The following is an 8,852-nucleotide window of genomic DNA, read 5'->3' as shown; positions in this document are numbered from 1 at the left end:
TGAGACAGAGTCTTTGTATTGAGTTTGTGCTTGAAATGTACTGTAATTCTGCAAACTGTTAATAAAGATTTCAATCAATCAATCAGAAGAATAGCCAAAGTATTTCATCCTAAGCGTCACTGCCTGGGCATCATCTTCATCATCATCATCATCATCATCATCAAAGTCTGTTCAATTCCTCCCAGTGAACTCAACTAATTATGTGGAACTAACTATAAACAGGTGGTCTCTCGTCAACCTGCAGTGAGATCATGCCGTCATTCAGGTTCCAGCAACACTTAGTTTACATTCACTATTTAGTCCATTCGGTGTACTAGAATTTTTTTTAATTGATTGATTGATTGATTGATTGAATGAATGATTGATTAATTGGATATACTTCATTGCCAGTTTGCAGAAAACGGCACAGGTAGGCTAAACAGAACTAGGTTTGCTAAACATATAGCTGATTACAAACCCAAACAACGTGTGGCTTGTCCTGTCATAATTCAACTCGTCATCATTCATCACAGTGCATGAATATAGTGAGTGAATGAATGAACATTTGGTTTGTTTCGGCAGCAGGTCCGTCTTGTTGTTGATGTGATAAAAACTGCGGGAGAACAACTTAATGAGAGAGAGACCTACCTGTAGTCATGAGACGAACGCCGAGTCAAACTAAGTCCCGGTTGTTGTAATTCAGCGGTCTGTGTATAACGTGCTGCCTGCCGGTGGAAGATGAGCCGTATATCTACCGTTCCGTTCCGCGCAGAGAAGAGAAGACTGCTGCTCAACCGGTCCGTGTGGTCGCGGAGGGACTCTGGAGGGAGTCTGGAGAGTCCGGAGGGGGTGATGCTTCCCCCCCTAAGAGGAGGAGGAGGAGGAGGAGGAGGAGGAAGAGGAGGAGGACTGGGAGGAGGAGGAGGACAGCTGGTCGCCCGCCGCGCACAGACGGAGAGACATGGCACTTTCTGCCGCTGCTGCAGCTGGCGATCTTCTGGAGGCAGCCGGCACTGAGGGAGAGAGAGAGAGAGAGAGAGAGAGAGAGAGAGAGAGGGGGGGGGGGGGGGGGGGGGGGGGGGAGAGGGGGGGGGTGGGGGGGGGGAGGGGAGGGGGTATGGTCGCGGCGGGGGAGATGGAAATTAAAGGAGAGATGCATGATGTGACGAAGGGAGAGTGAGTGGGTGGGTGGGGTGCGGGTGGGGTGGAAATTGGGATTGGAAAGCTGTGTGTGTGTGTGTGCGTGCGTGTGCGTGTGCGTGTGTGTGTGTGTGTGTGCGCTCGCGTGCGAGAGAGAGAGAGAGACTGTGTAGTGTTGTGGTAGAGGTGAAGAAAGAGGGGGGAGGAGGAGGGAGGAGGGGGTTGGGGATAACCCAGTGGTCCCAGTCTCAATAAAGTATATAAAAGCATGAGAATATAGCCTACTGTATTGTTACTGTACACTATAGTGTGTTGAATTACCACCTCCTTTCCTTCCAACTCCTATTTTAATAAATCTCACGCAGAGCCTAATATAAATGAACCACTAAACACTATATGAACATTAATCTCTCTATAGCCACGTACGGTGCAGGCTTAATATTCATAATACAAAGCAAACACGTCAAAACGCAAAAGGTCGACTTATACATTATTATGCAAATAGTTTCGCTATAACTGGCTATTTCATTACTGTATCATTGCCCCTTGAGGAGGGAAATACTAATATTAATAAGATGAATGTGGTCAGAAACTCATGCACTGCAGGCTGATGTTCAGGTGAATAAACCCATTTAGGCCTGACGTCGAAATTAAAAAAAAAACATTTCTTCTATAAATCCTGACAGTTTTCTGAAATATCCATGTTTCTGTATCAGTGGTGCTCAATATTTCATGTCAAGGACCCGTACAATGATATGTAATAAGTGGCCTCCGTCTGAAAATATGTTGTCCCATGCATGAACCCCTCCAGAAAACAAAGATTTGAGTTAAAAACGTTCGTTTTGAAAGAATATATATATTCAAAGATTGAATATTGTGCCGCATTTTAAAAATAGCAGACCTTAAAAGCTCGTAGCTCTCTCTATAGATCTTCTATTTTTCAATAGCTGAAAGTATAACATAATTATTAAAACGCCAAAAGGGGTTCCCGTACAAAATGTGTTAAACATAATGTATTTTTCATTTTTCCAGTTGGCATTCAAAAGGAGCCATGGATTTATTACTTATTGTGTTGACTCATCATTATCGTCCAAAAAGGAACACATTTGCTGAAATGCCCAAAATGCCCATAATTACTGTAATAAATGTGCCCGTTTGATTGATGCTTATTATTCTAGACTCACAGCGAACTATTAAACATGAAGTCTAGCATAGAGCGTCGCAGTCCCGCCACCTACCACCAGGGCCCAGGAAATTATTCCCCGTTCATTTTCCTCATAGACATTTCAAAAAGTATTATTTATTTAAAGACCGTTTAAGCCTCGTACACAAAGACAACTGGAGTCGTGACAAATCATGACAACAAACAATTTTTTTCGGGCCGAACAAATAATTCGAAAGATGAAGAAAACGGCAGGTTACTGCCCACAGCCCTCCACAGACTGGTTTCTGAACTGCCCACAGCCCTCCTATGAGACACAGACTGGTTTCTGAACTGCCCACAGCCCGAGCTCCTATGAGACACAGACTGGTTTCTGAACTGCCCACAGACCTCCTATGAGACACAGACTGGTTTCTGAACCGCCCACAGCCCTCCTATGAGACACAGACTGGTTTCTGAACTGCCCACAGCCCTCCTATGAGACACAGACTGGTTTCTGAACCGCCCACAGCCCTCCTATGAGACACAGACTGGTTTCTGAACTGCCCACAGCCCTCCTATGAGACACAGACTGGTTTCTGAACCGCCCACAGCCCTCCTATGAGACACAGACTGGTTTCTGAACTGCCCACAGCCCGAGCTCCTATGAGACACAGACTGGTTTCTGAACTGCCCACAGCCCTCCTATGAGACACAGACTGGTTTCTGAACCGCCCACAGCCCTCCTATGAGACACAGACTGGTTTCTGAACTGCCCACAGCCCTCCTATGAGACACAGACTGGTTTCTGAACCGCCCACAGCCCTCCTATGAGACACAGACTGGTTTCTGAACTGCCCACAGCCCTCCTATGAGACACAGACTGGTTTCTGAACCGCCCACAGCCCTCCTATGAGACACAGACTGGTTTCTGAACTGCCCACAGCCCGAGCTCCTATGAGACACAGACTGGTTTCTGAACCGCCCACAGCCCTCCTATGAGACACAGACTGGTTTCTGAACTGCCCACAGCCCGAGCTCCTATGAGACACAGACTGGTTTCTGAACTGCCCACAGCCCTCCTATGAGACACAGATTGGTTTCTGAACTGCCCACAGCCCTCCTATGAGACACAGATTGGTTTCTGAACTGCCCACAGCCCTCCTATGAGACACAGACTGGTTTCTGAACTGCCCACAGCCCGAGCTCCTATGAGACACAGACTGGTTTCTGAACGGCCCACAGCCCTCCTATGAGACACAGACTGGTTTCTGAACTGCCCACAGCCCTCCTATGAGACACAGACTGGTTTCTGAACTGCCCACAGCCCTCCTATGAGACACAGACTGGTTTCTGAACTGCCCACAGCCCTCCTATGAGACACAGACTGGTTTCTGAACTGCCCACAGCCCTCCTATGAGACACAGACTGGTTTCTGAACTGCCCACAGCCCTCCTATGAGACACAGACTGGTTTCTGAACTGCCCACAGCCCTCCTATGAGACACAGACTGGTTTCTGAACTGCCCACAGCCCTCCTATGAGACACAGACTGGTTTCTGAACTGCCCACAGCCCTCCTATGAGACACAGACTGGTTTCTGAACTGCCCACAGCCCTCCTATGAGACACAGACTGGTTTCTGAACTGCCCACAGCCCTCCTATGAGACACAGACTGGTTTCTGAACTGCCCACAGCCCTCCTATGAGACACAGACTGGTTTCTGAACTGCCCACAGCCCTCCTATGAGACACAGACTGGTTTCTGAACTGCCCACAGCCCTCCTATGAGACACAGACTGGTTTCTGAACTGCCCACAGCCCTCCTATGAGACACAGACTGGTTTCTGAACTGCCCACAGCCCTCCTATGAGACACAGACTGGTTTCTGAACTGCCCACAGCCCTCCTATGAGACACAGACTGGTTTCTGAACTGCCCACAGCCCTCCTATGAGACACAGACTGGTTTCTGAACTGCCCACAGCCCTCCTATGAGACACAGACTGGTTTCTGAACTGCCCACAGCCCTCCTATGAGACACAGACTGGTTTCTGAACTGCCCACAGCCCTCCTATGAGACACAGACTGGTTTCTGAACTGCCCACAGCCCTCCTATGAGACACAGACTGGTTTCTGAACTGCCCACAGCCCTCCTATGAGACACAGACTGGTTTCTGAACTGCCCACAGCCCTCCTATGAGACACAGACTGGTTTCTGAACCGCCCACAGCCCTCCTATGAGACACAGACTGGTTTCTGAACTGCCCACAGCCCTCCTATGAGACACAGATTGGTTTCTGAACTGCCCACAGCCCTCCTATGAGACACAGACTGGTTTCTGAACTGCCCACAGCCCTCCTATGAGACACAGACTGGTTTCTGAACCGCCCAGAGCCCTCCTATGAGACACAGACTGGTTTCTGAACCACCCACAGCCCTCCTATGAGACACAGACTGGTTTCTGAACTGCCCACAGCCCTCCTATGAGACACAGACTGGTTTCTGAACTGCCCACAGCCCTCCTATGACACACAGACTGGTTTCTGAACTGCCCACAGCCCTCCTATGAGACACAGACTGGTTTCTGAACTGCCCACAGCCCGAGCTCCTATGAGACACAGACTGGTTTCTGAACTGCCCACAGCCCGAGCTCCTATGAGACACAGACTGGTTTCTGAACTGCCCACAGCCCTCCTATGAGACACAGACTGGTTTCTGAACTGCCCACAGCCCTCCTATGAGACACAGACTGGTTTCTGAACTGCCCACAGCCCGAGCTCCTATGAGACACAGACTGGTTTCTGAACTGCCCACAGCCCTCCTATGAGACACAGACTGGTTTCTGAACTGCCCAGAGCCCTCCTATGAGACACAGACTGGTTTCTGAACTGCCCACAGCCCTCCTATGAGACACAGACTGGTTTCTGAACTGCCCACAGCCCTCCTATGAGACACAGACTGGTTTCTGAACTGCCCACAGCCCTCCTATGAGACACAGACTGGTTTCTGAACTGCCCACAGCCCTCCTATGAGACACAGACTGGTTTCTGAACTGCCCACAGCCCTCCTATGAGACACAGACAAATTGTCATGATTTTTTTTAAACTTCGACGTCAGGCCTGAACGGGTTTTAAGCACAGCACTTATAAGTAAATGTATACTTCCCACCCCTGGATGTGCGCTCACCTGTGGGCCCGTGAGAGGCCCAACCAGAGGCACGGCACTGGGCCAAATGACACTGCTTCCACAGACCCAGAATTATAACCACCACAAGACACCGCTGGCGAGCAGGTGAGAATTATTCATAACCACCCCTCCCCCTCCCCACCAGACAGGTGAGACATACTATCAATGCTGGAGTTTGACCTGGAAGGTTTACACATGGGTGGCATCACTCTTCCCCGTCTGTCTGTCTGTCTCTTTTTCTCTTGCAAACATAATCCTTAAAAAAAAGAATGCACTACACATGAAGACCAACAAACACATTTGCACGCACGCCACGCACGCACGCACGCATACACGCACGCACGCACACCACGCACGCCACGCACGCACGCATACACGCACGCACGCCACGCCAGCCATGCCACGCACGCACGCACACACGCACGCACGCACGCACGCATACACGCACACCACGCACGCCACGCACGCACGCACGCATACACGCACGCACGCACACACGCACGCCAGCCACGCCAGCCATGCCACGCACGCACGCACACACGCACGGCACGCACGCATACACGCACGCACGCACACACGCACGCATACACGCACGCACGTACACACGCACACACGCACGCCAGCCACGCCAGCCACGCCACGCACGCACGCACACACGCACGCACGCACGCACGCCACGCACGCATACACGCACGCACGCACACACGCACGCCACGCACGCCACGCACGCCACGGCACGCGCACAGTGTTTAGACCCCCCTCCGCATCCCATAACTACTTCCTGACAACATGAGTCACAATTTATTTGAAGTCAATTATGGTCTAAAAAAGGCCCCCCAAACAGACAAGGCTATTTTTATATTAAAAAAAAAAAGCAAAAGAAACAGACATTGTATTCCTCTGCTTCTGGCAAAGTATATTAAATCAAAAAAAGGGAACTACAGACACATGAAATACGTTAAAATGCTTCATATGGCTTTTTCTTACATACTGTATATAGGCCTACAGTGGCCAACATACTGACGGAGCATGTGCTCTCCTTTAGGGACCTTGTGACCCTATAATTATGGGGTCTTCTTGGCTCCCAAGGAGTAATCTAGAGTTGCAATACCCTCCATTGTCTCCCCCCACTCTAGCCGCAATTTGCAACTCTAGATTTTTTTACAATTGGTTGAATCTAAAGTTGCAATAACCTCCATCGACTTCCTATGCATGTTTTTTGGTTTGTGACCTCCTGGTCTTAAATTACGTTAAACTCACCAACATTGCAGCTGCAGTCCAAGCTTGAATTATCCTCTTTCAATCTGGTGTCGCTTGTTTATCATAAAAGTCCCCATAAAAAAAGTTATGAGCTACTTTCTGTCCAAAATATTCCACAACTATTATTCCGAGCCGCCATCTTGGATTTTTTCAACGTGCCATAAAACAAGACGTGAGGGGGAGCGCTTGTTTAATAGCGTCCCTCCCTCCCTAGGGTGTCGGCCTCTTCTTTGGGTGTCTTACCTGCGCAGGTAAGATTCTATTAAACAAGCGCTCCCCCTCACGTCTTGTTTTATGGCACGTTGAAAAAATCCAAGATGGCGGCTCGGAATAATAGTTGTGGAATATTTTGGACAGAAAGTAGCTCATAACTTTTTTTATGGGGACTTTTATGATAAACAAGCGACACCAGATTGAAAGAGGATAATTCAAGCTTGGACTGCAGCTGCAATGTTGGTGAGTTTAACGTAATTTAAGACCAGGAGGTCACAAACCAAAAAACATGCATAGGAAGTCGATGGAGGTTATTGCAACTCTAGATTCAACCAATTGTAAAAAAATCTAGAGTTGCAAATTGCGGCTACCCCCACTCACCCAATTTGTATTGTGATCAGCTTGTCTTAAAACAACGTTAAACTCACCAACATTGCAGCTGCAGTCCAAGCTTGAATTATCCTCTTTCAATCTGCCGAGCTTGTTTCTCACAGAAATCCACCGTAGAGATGTTCTGAGCTACTTTCTGTCAAGACATCCTCTGCATGTGATGAAGTGTTGCAGTTTGGAAGCACTCGTTTTTGTTAACGGGTCGCGCTGCTGCATGCCTCCTGCATTATGTGCAAATTGGAAACAGGTGATATACGCAGGGCCGTTCAGTGACGTACGACGAGTGCTTCCAAACTCCGGCACCTAGAAAAAGAAACAATCCTATAAAACTACACCAAAAAGGAAAATTTGCAATCTATATAGGCTCCCTGACTAAACAGAAACAATGGGCCAAAACTGGGGCAAACAAAGACAATAGCAAGCACACCCTCTTACCATAATATATACAGCTTCCCTTCTATTGCAGTTGCAGTGCACGCAGGGAAATGGTTTGGGGTATAGCCTATACTTGGACAGTGGTTTATATTGAGTTGAGTAGCTTAAAGTAACTTTGACTAGTGACTTTGTCTGACTAGTATTGTTTCACAGAAAACAGGCTCTCAGCAGCAGGAAGAGGCTTGTGGGCTGTTCTCTGTTTTCTCTCTCCTTTTATACTGGTTGGTGACGAGGCTCAGGTGTGTCCCAATCTCCACGACACGCCTCCAATCTGTACTGCCACTCCCACCATCCATCAACACACACACACACACACACACACACACGCACACACACACGCACACGCACGCACACGCACGCGCACACACACTCCCACCATCCAGCATCAGCACTGGAAGACACTAACAGTGGATTATACACAGACCAAAACACCACTAGGGCCACATACTGTATACTATATATAGGACAGTAAGATAATTATATTGAAAACTTGATAGAGTTAAAAAGATATACATTATTATAGGGAATGACTTCTACAACATTGCTTTTAATTGAGTTTTAATTTGCACGTTCCCACCCTGCCCTGACTGATTTGCTGCATGTGGTGTATTTATTATTTTATTTGTTTTTATTTGTTTTTATTTATTTTTATTTATTTTATGTTCTTTTATTCAATTTTGTTCTTTGCCATTGTTTTATCATTTTAACTACTTATGTTTTATTGTATTCTATTTTTGCCCTGTGAAGCACTTTGCGCTACATTTATGTATGAAAGGTGCTATACAAATAAAGTTTATTATTATTATTAATGAATTGTGCATTTAGACCGGAAGACGATTATACAAAATGTAGAATTTATTTCATCTGTTTCTGTAAAACCTAATTATGTTTCTATGTGAGTGGTGCTCAAACTGTTTCATGTATATTTGGCCTCTGACCCCCAAAATATGTTGTTCACCCCCCCCCCCGCAGAAGCAAAGATTTGAGTTAAAAAACGTTTGCTCTGAAATAATCTATGTTCAAAGATTTTCACCACATTTTAACGATTTCTCAGAAAAATTGCAGATGAGCTATGAGCTTGTAGATCTGCTCAGTGCTCACCCTGTCTC

Source organism: Protomyctophum bolini, assembly GCF_963924005.1.
Source record: "Protomyctophum bolini genome assembly, chromosome: 9".
Classification (NCBI taxonomy): domain Eukaryota; kingdom Metazoa; phylum Chordata; class Actinopteri; order Myctophiformes; family Myctophidae; genus Protomyctophum; species Protomyctophum bolini.
Note: the sequence above shows the minus strand (reverse complement) of the source record.